Genomic DNA, 12,447 nt, shown 5'->3' on the forward strand with positions numbered 1-12,447 from the left:
TTAATAAATTATGTGCTAGGGAGGAAAGGGCCGCTGAAGTGTGTCTTGATAAGCTTATGGAAGTTATGTCGGTGGGTTTCCCATTAATAAAGTGATCCCACCATCACTCCTAGACATAATCTTCCTCCAAATCTCGTGCAGAGCACAGAGTCAAAAGTCTTTGCACAGGTGTATTGGTGGTTGTATGACCAAACTCTCAAGACTAGGCATGCTGCTGATCTAACCGTTAGAGTCTATGGTCGGGGGTTGTCCATAAACTTAGGCACCTACCAATTTCTTAGACAGTACCAGTGGCTAAATCACGAGGTTTGTAGAATGCTACTTGCTATATTTTGGCCTTTCCCGCAATATTTAACTTACCATATTGTCTAATTAGTCAATTTGTCTTGTTGCTTTACCATTTTTTCCCTGGTCAAGGTTATTTCGGTGTACATGGTCCTTCTGGAGAGGTGCGACAACACACTTGTACGGTATGAGGATTTCGTGACAATACGTGAAGCGTCAGAATACTACACTATCATCCCAGATACACAGATGTTGGTAATGTCTCACAAAACCCACTTCTTTTCTCCGACTTATTATGAGATTTGTCAACAATGCTCCGAATAATTATGGTTTCAAAAACTATGTAGGTCTACATGGAGTCTTTGTATGCCACTGTTAGGGAGACTCTCACTGATCGAAGCCTGACTACAAAAGAAAAGATTTATGTACTTGCTTCCAACATGTCATGGTCCCTAAGGTTGACCTTCAAAGAATTGCTCGAAGAAAACACACGCATCCCGTACGTCACCAGGTCCAAGGGGTTGATGATGGCCTTTGATCTCTCAAACCACCTTTGGATACTGGTGGTCTTTTGCTTCCACACTTGGACTTACCTAATTTACGATTCGCTGGTGAACGTTATTGCTGACCCTACACCCTAGCTAGAAAAAATTTGTACCCTACTTCCATATGCACTCTTAATGCACAACAAAGACTGTGTGCCACAATCGCAGCTACAGAGAAAGTGGATAATCAAATACCAAGACTGTAAGAAGCAGAAGGATCCTAGGGACACTGGGGTTTTAAATCTTGGCTTATCTTGTCGTTACTCGAGATGATGCCCCAACATTCAGTCGGTCTGGGGCCATGTTAAGAAATAGGGTGGCCAAAGACCTTATAGAATGTGGGTTGACCTAATCCAAATTTGAGAATGTGGAGAAACATTGCTAGTAGAATGTGTGTTCACCATGCATGAATTTTAGCAACAACCATTGCCTAGTCTACTGTCAGGGATGGACAAAATAATTCCATTATACTGGACTGTCATCAGTTACTTCTGCTTTGCCTACACTTTTATAATTATCTTGTCTAAGATAACTTATTATCCCTTTCAGACATCAACAACATTTCAAAGTACTATATCATGATCTACCATACATATTATAAACAAGAGACATGGACTACGAACTTATGACAAGACATCTTTCAACCAATAACTCTACAATGGAAGCCTGTGATAGGGTTATATACTAAAAGCATTACTTTTGTATTAACTCTAATTCTTCATTTTTTGAATGAGAATCATATGGGCAAATGTTATGCATATTATATATGTTATTAGTTATATGCATGTGTCTAATACTTTATGTTGTAGATGATATGGTGTGAACACACAGAAGATCATATCATCAGTACCTTAGTATAAGTAATCGTTCACAACCTAGATAGATTTGGACAAACCATTAGTACGGTTGTAGTATAATCTGGTATTAGTCTATCTTGACTATAGGATTACACTAGTACACTTTGTGTGTATTGAATAGGACCAAGTGAGGTTGTTTCTCCTTATACTGACAATATAAGAGAACAAACGCATCTGTTATTCTAGATGTTTGTCCTCTTAATCCAGATATAATAACGAGCACTTACATGCATTGTACATTGCTTTAAATCATCAATGAGTGAGATTCATTTGTGAATCAACAAACTCAATGGATTGGGTAATGACATTGTATGTAAGGTGTGTTGTTGATTATAGAAGGAATTTGTGTCCCGCAAGAAGTCGGGTTGATAATGTCCCCTTGAGGAGCTCAAAAAGATTGTCATGTAAACCCTGCAGGTGGATTTATTCCGACAAGATAATGAGGTTGTGTGGTACTACTCAAGGACATACGAAGTTGATTAATGTAGTTGTCAGTAACTTGACTTAATCAACGGACATTCGATATCTTAAACACGGGGAGATCAACGAGCATATAATATGGAGCCCATAAACGCTGACACGTAATTTGGGATTAGGGCAGTAGTGCAACAATGGCCTTTAGTGGAATAAGCCATTTGTTGACGGACTTGGGCGGGTGTGTTCGGGGCGAACATGGAAAGCCCAAGCCTGTCCGGAGGCCCAACCCTAATTTCTTCCTCATGGTCCCTGTTGTAGCCTATAAATAGAATACTCTTTCTCTCTGGCTGAAATTCACTATTCACTGGATTAGAAAAAGGGGCAAGGAAAGATAGATCCAAAATTGTATGTAGCTTTGGGAGAAAGAAATGGATTGGTAGATCATTGTCCAGACAACGTTCAATCTATTCTAAAGGAATACAACAGAAGATCAAGGGGTTGATTGTTGATTCAGATTCATAAAGCTTGGATTCTCAGAGTTATCAAAATATGATCTAAAAGGTATGTTCTCTATCCAAATCGTGAGAACCCATTAATTCCGCTGCGCGTGGTTCTCGCGGTTTGTAGAAATATTGATTCTGAAAATAACGTTTCCTACAGCCTCTTCTTTGCAAGGAGAGCACAAGAACAATAAGTACCTTCCAACATAAACGGTTCGAAATATTCTTACTCTTGCTCCACTATCATTTCATCACAAGTCCAAGAAACTATGCTGTCAATGGGCAAATCTTGCGAATAAACATTTGTTTCTAGCCGAATACGCCTTGAATATCATATCTTGGTTACTTGACAATGAGTAATGGGCTTGAAAATATCATAACTTTCGCAGCCATCAATTTGTGTAGTATTATACCCTCTCCAACCTTTGTTCACTTAATTTCCATAGACATTGCTATTTTTAATATTGATAGGAACATCATGCAGTTCAATTTAGGTACTAGGGAGATGATATCAGACAAAGAAATCCTAACACTAGGAACGCAAGATATTCTTCGGATTATGTCCATCTTCGATGCCGCTACCAATTACTACACAGAGAACCCTCTAATGGTTGACGAAAAGCTTGGGCAGAATAGGAATCACTTGCCGTCTCTTCATAGCGTGTCTCCAATCTTGCTTATGTGGGTTTTCATTTCGTTTTTGTACTATAGCATCTCTTATTTTTAATGAATAATTTCCTTACAACATCTTATGGAAGTAGTCAGTCATTCTAACGTGTCACTAGATTGCAGTGCATGCTGTGGAGTGGTGAGATTCCCTGTTTCATTACATTGGACTACAATAGTAACATATTCAACGCCTAGTGCTTGTTGACAAATGAAATGAACTCTTACATAGAAATTAGTAAATTACCCTAGAAATTACAGATTATTCCATTGCATTCAACCCTAAACACCAGCTTAAATTCCGAAGCTAACATAAACATTATGGAAAACATTAGGGAAAAACATTAACACTTGCATAAACTAGCATAAACTAGTAAGATGATAACGACATTAACCATCACATCTACAAATACCATCACATCTACTAATATCCGAACATGAAACAAACAAGCAACAAAACCCCATAACTAAATTGAATTCTTTTCTTCCCTTTTCTTCCCAATGGCACCGAATAGGATGCCATGTTACACATTTTCAAGACGAACTATTTGATGAAGGGCTCTCTGATGAATATAGTATAACACTTTTTAGCTGTTTTAATTTGCGCTTCCACTTATGAGAGCACGCCACCACCCGCCTCATTTTTTGGTGCATATGTGCAAGGGCCAACTCTGTCGTCGCTTCTGTTCTTTTCAGCATCATATCGTATTCACAGACAAATATATCCAGCTTGCCATTGAGAATTTCTATCTCCATCCTACCTTCCACACTTATTTCCCTCTTCAACTTAGTGATGGACAACAATATTTCTTCTAAAGTTTGAACATACCAATTTGGTGGAAGAGATGACCAAGAAGTACTTGACATTTCTGATGTGTTATCAAACCTAAATTTTTGCTTCAAACTATGAGACAAACTTCTACTGGAGTAGAGAAAGACAGTATCATATATATCTTTCAATTGTACGGTGTGTCATGCAAGATTCTGAATGACACCACCAAAACTTACCGGGAAAGACTGGTCAGAAGCTTCAAGAGCACGATTCAACTTTATCATCCCACATCCCAAGATAAGATAGTAAAACAGATATAGGTAAGGTAGCTAACTTGTAGTTACACTTGTATTACAGGCATAACCAGTACACCACATAGGACAAACAACACTAAAGATTGCAACTTTCTCTGAAAACCCAAACATTTGCAGTTAGTCTAAACCAATGAATGTTTCCTCTTCGTCAATTTGTTCTCCTCTTAAATTGTTCACCACTTCTACTTCCCTAAACCGAAGAGCAGTTCATTTCTATATCGTATTGCAGTTAGTCGAATCATTGAGCTAGAATCCCTTCTTGATGGACAAACTCAGCTAAAACAACCACACTTTCCTCCAGTTTGGGTCTGGAACTTCGTCAACCAACCAACCAACCTTCTATCATAATTCATGATTAGTTTTGGTTTGTTAGGGATTAAGAGGAAGAATGCGGCATTGCATCCAATTGGGGATTTAGGGTTAGGGTTAACTTTTTTCAAAAGTAAAGAGTGACCACTCAAAATTCACCATAAAATTTCAATAAATTAGGTGGGGCCAATTGCAAGTAACGTTAGAAGGAGGTGATGGTCAACTCGTTAAATTCCCAACTTGTAACTTGTAGTAACGGTTCTAGTAAACATGTACATTTGCATTAAAAGTGTGCATAAGGCGACACCAACACATAGGTGTAAGACAACATAACGCTGTTGTCCAGATTTAATTTTTAGCTACATGATTATCCCTTCAAAATATGTTTCTAGATCATGATGTAGCCATAGTCAAAACAAATACAATGATGTAGTTTAATTTTGGCTAATTTTTTTGCATGACAATAGAAATAGTGAAACCCAAAATTTGGTCTGCGCTACTCGAAACTCAGATACTGAAGCGTTTGTCGACAGTCTCCTGGTTTGCAGGACGTTTACTAGCCCCCCTATCATTAACGAAGTACTTGCAGGTGCTTCTGTTGTGGCCGTGTTGGTTGCATAGCGTGCAACACCTACTCTATTTTGGACCCTTTTGCGTTGGTGGGATCTTGATTCTCTCCATCGGGGGACGACCTGGTTTGCGCCTCAATTCAGGAGGAAGAATGCGGTCATCCTCTTCGTTTATTTCCCACTGTTCTTGCTGGGAATACCAATCCAAACCTCATGATATGTACGTAACCAGTTCTTTGTTGTGTAGTACTCATCAACATATAAAATGTGGCACAGGCTAGCAACGTTAATGGGTAAGCATGTGTGGGGACATGGTATACCCAAATGTTGGAACCACATACATGTACAATGCCCGCTCTCCAGATTCATGGAGTGGCAGCCCCCCTCCTTGGTCATAATCATAAAACATGTCCTTGAAGACTGCAGCTCGTACATTTCCCTCTACTTCTTCATGTTATACGTCAGTGGAGACATCCCTTTACATCAACCCCAGGCTGCCTGTTTATGTGTTCAGCATTAAAGGACAGTGCCAAGTCGTTCAACCTTTGCCAATTGAATGTTTGTGAATCAAACAATTCAACAGGATGAATGATTAAAAGTTCCTTCTTATTGTCTCGTCTTTGCCTTACAGTGTTGTAGTTGGGTTTTGAGATTCTAACTATAGTGAAACTTAAAGGATCCATCGATTTCACCGACATTCCCACACATTTAGTGAAGAGTTTGATCCTAGGATTATTCAGGCGACACACTTGTCTAGTCGTCGGTATGCACACGTAAAATTTTTGGTCTTTCTCGTGTGGGGTGTTCAAGAGAACTATACCTTCCAAAGAAGACGCAATTACCGACATACCATATGGTTTGAAGTCCATAGTTGGGGCTGGAATTGCGGGGTTGTGGCCAATGCTGGAGGCAAAAGATATTCTTGATTCCCATCTTCTTTCCGTGTCTATCATGTATCCCAGAAATGATCTTGTCTTCTACGCGTGCTACTTTATGAAGGAACTTAAATTTGTAAAGGTTTCCTATTTTCGAGAGACAAACTTGGCCTTTTTAAGAAATGTAAGTGGAGCACGTTTGACAATTTCTACACAAAGGTCATGCGGCATGTTGTATCCTTGGCTCTCGTTGTCACCATTCGAAGAAGAGACCGCCATTGTAAGTTTCTGGTTGATGGTGTTTTTGAAATGGTGAATGATAGGAAAATAAACATTCTAATTAAATAGACTAATCTAATCCTAGTTAAACCGCAAGTGCACAGGTATCGTTGAAAATAGTTACGGCAAAAAAGTTGATCCCACAGGGATTGCTACTTAGGGACAACTTAGTACTAACTTATTATTTATCCTAATTCAAACAATATTTGTTGATGGAGTTTGGAATTAATTATTAACTAAAACTATTTAATTTAACTACGGTCTAAGAAAGAAATAAACTAAATAATTGGGTTTTGCTAAGTTGAGAGAATTCTAGGACTGTCGAATCCACCTTAAACCTCTGTAGACACTATCGACTTAACCATTGATATTCCAGTTATATATTTATGAGTAGCATTATCGATGATAATCAATTGCTTTCTCGATGATATTATCGTTATAATTCTTTTTGTACTTTCTTTGCAAAATTATCTTCTTACTCAGCTAAAGATTAAACCCAAAGCATTATTTGTCTTCTTACAGCACAAACAATCAAACGATTTAAATCTAACAGTTATACCAAGCTTGATTAATAATCACCTATTCAAACTACCGAAAATACATCACAGAAACGGTGAAAGAAATAATAGATATATTAATCACGAGTTCAAAAAATAATATAATCATTAATAACAATTCAGGAATACCAAATATCAAATCTCAAACATCCACATCGATCTAAGGTTTCATCTACGCCCTAGAAATAGTTTAGTTACACATGGAAAATAGAGCAGCAAAAACAGAAGAAAATAAAGCCATTAACAAAACCGATATTGAACTGTAGCGAGTCTGTCTTTGTCTACTTCATTCGTTCCAATCACTCAAGCTCTACGTGTTGCTATGTCATGTCTCTCCTCCCCCTCCCTTTCCGGTTTTTAGAAGTTTCTAATTTGGTAGCGAGAGTTTCGGTTTTCAATCTAAGCCGAAATTAAAAGAGCTGCCTTTTGGGTTCTCCTTCCTATTTGCGAGAATGAATTGGAGAAGGAAACTAATTCCTTGATTTGGTGGTCCGGTAGGTAGGTTACAAATAGAGGTGAATGGGTGCGGGCTTTAAAAGGGTGCTAATGGGCTTTTGGTGTGTCGGTCTCTTTTGCTACTGTTGTTTCACATGGGTCCATTGCTAAAGACTTTGGCGTTTGGATTACTAATTCTGCAGAGGAAAGACTAAAAGAAACCTTGTGATACAAGGTTAAGATATAAAGTAAGGCTTAAAAGAGTGGTAAACCTCGTGGCACAAGGTTAAGAAGTAGATAGCTAATCTTGATATCCATGCGCTCTTGTCTTTAGTACCAACTCAACTTTCTCCTGTGCTGTCGCAGTGAAATACCAATAACAACCTTCCATTCAAATCTTTAATTCTCTACTAGTGCACGACCACTTTTACATAAATTCCAATGAGCCTTAAACCGCAACATTTTCGAAGCTTTGTGTAATCACCAAAATTACACTAATAAAATCTATTAATCAAATTTATTAGACTAAGTAATGTATTGAATGGATGTAAATATGTATTAATTAGACACCGATCAAATACCCCCAAACTTACATTTTGCTAGTCCTCGAGCAAAACTAAAACTAAATTAACAACAAAAACAAAAATATTCTAACTCACTTTCGTAGGAATCACGATTACACTTAGCATGTGCAACAAACCTTTTAAACCCTTATGTTTACCCTAGTGGACGAGTTTAGTCTCGTGAGAGTTTTCATAGAAGATACTCACAAACATCATCTATATTATAGCGACTAAGAAATAATATCAATGTTTCCTTAATTTATCTCAGGTGTCTATACATCTCACTAGCAAGGAATAAAGAATACTCATTTTAAAACCTAAGTTAATACATGCATAATAATAAAATCATCTAAAAATAAATATACATGCAATGAACAATACACAAAAATACTTTGATTTTTCCACTCAGGTTTCGTTCACTCAAGTGTACAGTGGGCACACTTTTCCTCTCTATCTCAATGGCATCTAAGGGAACCGAGGTCGATCAAACACATCTGCCACTTGTTATCACACCAATCTATTCCTAATTGAGCTAAAGGTCTTTATTAGGTGTTATATATGGCTTAGGTGATAGTTTAAGAATAAATGGAATGGATAAACAAAATAGACAAGTCTGAGAAAATAAGATTTTCAAATTATGTAACTAGGGAAAGCCTTGTTCTTACTTTTCTTCTACACTTTGTTTCCATCCTTAGTCCTTTTGTTTTGGTTTTTAACTCCTTCGATTCTGTTTTTGGAGTTCTAATTTTTTATTTTATTTCTATTTATTTTTCTTTTCTTTAGATGGAAACTTTCTTTTCTTTTCCTTATTTTTCTTTTGAAGCAACTAACAAATATTGGTTTTCCACAGGTCTTTCTCTTTTCTTTTCTTCATTTCATCATATTTCTCAAACTTATCCAGTGGGTAGGCTATATTTATTTTTATTTTGTTTTTATCAAGGGTAAACAATTTGTGGTTTATGAAAAGGCTAATGAAAGGCTCAGTGGGGCGACTAGCGAAAAAAAAAATTCTTTAGGTTGGAATTTCGGGCTATATCGATCCCAAGAAGGCGTAAATTCTCGCGTAGGATATGGTATGGTGATCAAGCAAGTGGACGTGTGATTTCTCTATTCGGAATTAACTTTTCCCTTGTGTCATCACTCAGATATCAACTCATATTAGGCTTTTAGGCTAGATTCTCACAGGATATGTAAAATTAAGCACTCTAACCTAGGTCTCAGAAATTTACTGCCAAGTACAATCATGATGTTCATGCAAGACATTTATGAAAAGATGCAATGACTATTACCTATATATTAACCTAAGTTTCTAATAACTACTCTTAATTCTAATGCTAAATGAGACTTCTAGACTATAATCATCATATAAAAGGAAACAATACCACTATCCCTAAGTGCATAGTATAAATAATTTTTATTTTTTGCTAAACAAAATATTTTGTTCCCACCCCCAAACTTATTTTAGACATTGTTCTCAATGTTGACATATATGCTCAATTCCAAAAATTAATAACATGGACAAGTAAAAGAATAAGGAAAGAAGTTACCAATAGCTCCATGAACAAAAATTAAAGCTCGAGTCACCTGTAGAAATTAGTACCTCAAAAAAGATATAGCAGTGATAATATAGAAAAGGAACCAATTTACTACGACAACTAAAATGTGTCAGATATCTCACTTCGAGTTGCACGTCTCCAAAAAGACGGAGAAAGGTGCTAAAGTGGAATGCATGAGATATGTACAAATAAGATTCAACCAAAATAAAAACATGGGTTGCCTCCCACAAGCGCTACAATTAACGTCTCTAGCAGACGAATGCTTCACACAATCGATTTTTGGATTAGTGCTATGTCAAGCTAAAGTAGACTAGGGGCTGAAATGAAATGCATGGAATCAATGAGAAGCGACTCTAACAAGAGGAAATAAACAAATCCTAAAAAGAAACGAAAAACAATAAAACATATATTCTAATCAATCAATCATGATAAACAGGATCAATAAGACTTACCTCTTCCACATCCTGCCTGGCCAAACCGTCAAGGTATGGTTTCAAACATTGACCATTTACCTTAAACACACGACCATCCGTAGGATCATCTATCTCAACAGCACCATGAGAAAAAACACTTTTAACAATGAAAGGACCAGTCCACCTAAAACATAACTTACTAGGAAAAAGACGCAAACTAGAATTATATAGAAAGACTCTTTTATTAAGTTCAAAAGACTTGCGAAGAATAGATTTATCATGAACAATCTTAGTCCGCTCTTTGTAAATCTTGGCATTCTCATATGCCTCATTTCTTAACTCAACTAACTCATTCAACTGAAGTTTACATTGTGAACCTGCCTTACGCATATCAAAGTTAAAAGTTTTAATGGCCCAAAAAGCACAATGTTCCAATTCTACAGGCAAATGACATGCCTTTCCTAACACAAGCCTATAAGGAGACATACCAATAGGAGTCTTATAAGTAGTTCTATAAGCCCAAAGAGAATCATTAAGACGTTGAAACCAATCCTTACGGTTAGGTCGTACAATCGTTTCTAAAATCCGCTTAATTTCCCTATTAGATACTTCAACTTGGCCACTAGTTTGAGGATGGTATGGGGTAGCAAGCTTATGAGTAATAGAGTGCTTTTTCATTAAAGATTCAAATGCTCAATGTGTAAAATGAGTACCATTATCACTTATAATTGCACGAGGAGTACCAAAACGAGAAAATATATTATATTTGAAAAAGTTAACTACAACCTTGTGATCATTGGTTTTACATGGCACCGCCTCAACCCACTTAGAAACATAATCTACCGCGTCGAGGATATAAAGATAACCAAAAAAAGGAGGAAAAGGACCCATGAAGTTTATACCCCACACATCAAAATGCTCAACAACCAAAATAGGGGAAAGAGGCATCATGTTCCTATGGGAAATATTACCTGTATGTTGGCATCAATCACATCCTAAACAAAACTCATGTGCATCTCTTAAGAGAGTAGGCCAATAAAAACCACATTGCAAAACCTTAGCAGCCATCTTCTTAGGACCAAAGTGACCACCACATGCATGGTCATGACAAAAAGAGAGAATACTACGAAACTCACTTTCAGGAACACATCTCCTAACAATCTGATCAGGACATGACTTAAACAAGTATGGGTCATCCCAGAAAAAATACTTAACCTCAGCAAGAAACTTAGATTTATCTTGTTTTCTCCAATGAGAAGGAAACTGACCTATAACAAGATAATTAACAATATCTACATACCAAGGAAACTGGGAGACAACAAAAAGTTGCTCATTAGGGAAGGACTCATTCAAAGGCAAAATATTAGTAGAAGATTCTACTATAGGCCTAAACAAGTGGTCAGCGACCACGTTCCCTGTACCCATTTTTATCCCTAATCTCAATGTCAAACTCTTGTAATAAGAGGACCCAAGGAATAAGATGCGGTTTAGCATCTTTCTTAGAAAGACGGTACTTTAAAGCTGAATGATCAATAAACACGACAACCTTAGACACTATGAGATAAGACCTAAACATGTCTAAAGCAAACACAACAGCTAACAACTCCTTCTCGGTTGTAGTGTAATTTATTTGGGCATCATTAAGAGTTCGACTCACATAATAAATTACATGGGGCAACTTATCAAACCATTGACCTAATGCAACCCCAATAGCATAGTCTGATGCATCACAGATTAACTCAAAAGGCACACTCCAATCAGGTGGTTGTATGATAGGAGCGGTAGTTAATAAATGTTTAAGCTTCTCAAAAGCTTTCAAACAATCATTATCAAAGACAAAAGTGACGCCCTTACCAAGTAAATTGCATAAGGGACGAGAAATCTTACTAAAGTCTTTAATGAATCATCTATAAAATCCAGCATGACCTAAAAATAACCTAATATCTTTCACAGTCTTAGGTGGTGGAAGACTAGAAATGACATCAATCTTGACCTTATCAACCTCAATGTCTTTACTAAAAACAATATGACCAAGAACAATACCCTGTTGAACCATAAAATGACACTTCTCCCAATTCAACAGAAGATTCTTCTCCTTACACCTAATTAACACTAATTTTAAATAGAGCAAACCCTCATCAAATGAATCCCCAAACACTGAGAAGTCATCCATAAACACCTCAAGAAACCTTTCTACCATATCAGAAAAAATACTAAGCATACATTGCTGGAAGGTACCAGGTGCATTACATAATCCAAAAGACATACGACGGTAGACAAAAGTTCCAAAAGGACAAGTAAAAGTAGTCTTTTCTTGATCCTCAGGTGTAATACATATTTGGTAATAACCGAAATAACTATCAAGAAAACAATAGCACTTATGACCGGCTAACCTCTCGAGCATCTAGTCAATAAACGGAAGGGGAAAATGATCTTCCTAGTGGCCAAATTCAACTTATGATAGTTAATGCAAAAACGCCACCCGATAGTCATACGAGTGGGAACTAACTCGCCTTTTGAATTTTCAACTACTGT

At 37.0% G+C, this 12,447-nt stretch overlaps 1 pseudogene; it reads right to left on the minus strand.

The window, feature by feature from the left end:
- Window positions 1-12,447, minus strand: part of LOC147497750 (uncharacterized) — a 51,249-nt pseudogene that overhangs the window by 11,468 nt on the left and 27,334 nt on the right.

This window comes from Coptis chinensis, chromosome 5 (genome assembly GCF_015680905.1).
Source record: "Coptis chinensis isolate HL-2020 chromosome 5, ASM1568090v1, whole genome shotgun sequence".
Classification (NCBI taxonomy): domain Eukaryota; kingdom Viridiplantae; phylum Streptophyta; class Magnoliopsida; order Ranunculales; family Ranunculaceae; genus Coptis; species Coptis chinensis.